The following is a 1,959-nucleotide window of genomic DNA, read 5'->3' on the forward strand; positions in this document are numbered from 1 at the left end:
AATGCAACTGATGTCATGATACTACGAAACAAAGAAACAGGGTTACAGAATGGCTTAGGCCAAGATGCAATTAGGTTCTTTTTTTTTTTTTTTTTTTTTTTTTTGAGATGGAGCCTCACTCTGTCACCCAAGCAGGAGGAGTGCAGTGGCATGATCTCGGCTCACTGCAACCTCCACTTGCTGTGTTCAAGCAATTCTCCTGCCTCAGCCTCCTGAGTAGCTAGGACTACAGGCATGCACAAGAAAGCCCAGCTAATATATATATATGTATGTATTTTTAGTAGAGACAAGGTTTCACGATGTTGGCCAGGTTGGTCTGGAACTCCTGACCTCAGGTGATATTTTTCACCTCAGACTCCTGAAGCACATGGATTACATAGGTTTCTTAATTTGAGATTTACATAAAAGATGCTTCACAAAATGTTTTGTTCAATAATTCTCTATCTTAAATTTCTTATTCTTCATTCAGTTTTAAGTTGGCTAAAGTTTACCTTAAAAATTTATTTAGTGTAATTCTATAGAAAAAGCTTATCATCTGAATTATTTTCATATTATATAATGCATTTTAGTGGACTTCACATAGTAACATAAATTTAATAATAATATGACATCAGATGTATTTATCTTTGAAGAATTTCACATTACACAGTGACATGTTATCATCCAGTGTATTTTTTAGACCTGAGTAAATAATATCCATTCTTTTAATGCTTTAAACATCTGCGTGCATTTAGAATTTCTAAAAAAATTTATGTTGTTTCCAATTTTTGCTAGAAAATTTTCATTTGTGTCTGTATGCTAGAAAGCAATAGTCACACTGAGATAAAGAATACTGAAATAAAGACAGGAAGAATATTAAGATATTTTATTCTGAATGCAAAATCACCAAAGGTATCTTCTTCTATTTCACTCTTTAGGCGGGAAATTGCATGGGCCTTCTTGAGGACTCTGACTAGCTCAGGAAGAAAAATCAATGCCCAGAGGGAATACCCAGCAAGAAAGTTAGGAATTTACCATTTGTATCTTAATGTTCATGGTTTCCAGTCAGATTTAGTACCAAAAACAGATAAAGAGGCAGTAACTTTGGGCTATAGTGACATGTAGAAATGTATGAAGAGATTGTGAATTCTCTCTCCAAATATCAATCATGAAATTGAATAAATTGAAGAAAATTCTCAAAAACAACAATTCCTCAGGTTTCTAGAAACTGATGAAAGACAAAATAAGTTATGGACTTGCATTTATTCATGAAAAATCGCTGAAAATTTTGGGGATAATGAGAAGAAGGCAGCAGGCCTTTTTGCTCATGGCTGCTACCATTTTAGTCATTCCAGCTCAGTCAGAGTGGATGTTTGATTGGGGCAGGACTCAGGAGGAAAACCTGCAGCATGTAGACTTGATTCTGGAGACAGGGCAAAATTAATGGCTGACGTAATTTTTAAGCAAGTAGCAAATGCAACAGGAAATGAATGTGAAAAACATGCCACTCTGCTGGTGTGCGGAGGCAAATAGTGGTCCAGTCAAAACTTTAACAGAGATCCTGGAAATAAGAGAGCCATAAAAGGGCTCAGATAAGCTCTCCAATGGCTCTTTCTGACTGGAAAACTTTCTGCATCTAGAGAGAGGAACTCTGAAGGCCTGGATGAAAGTACAAGTCGAAGCAGACTTAAAACTGGCTGAACTTTGAATGTACTCCCCAAACTACACATAAATACATCAGCAAAGAGTATATGCTTTATAAGTTTGAGGTGTCTGAGTACAACCTCTTCCCAAATTATTAGCTGACCACTAAGCTATGCAGTTACACAGGAGATTTCTAAACAGCCAGGCTAGAAAACAAAAATAAGATTTAGCAAAACTGTGGAGGGTCATCATGTCTGCTTGCACTGAGGAGACAGATTCAGCTGAGTCGTGGAGTAAAACAATCAGAATCAGATAGTGATGAAATATGTACCTTAA

This window comes from Cebus imitator, unplaced genomic scaffold (assembly GCF_001604975.1).
Source record: "Cebus imitator isolate Cc_AM_T3 unplaced genomic scaffold, Cebus_imitator-1.0 Scaffold378, whole genome shotgun sequence".
Classification (NCBI taxonomy): Eukaryota; Metazoa; Chordata; class Mammalia; order Primates; family Cebidae; genus Cebus; species Cebus imitator.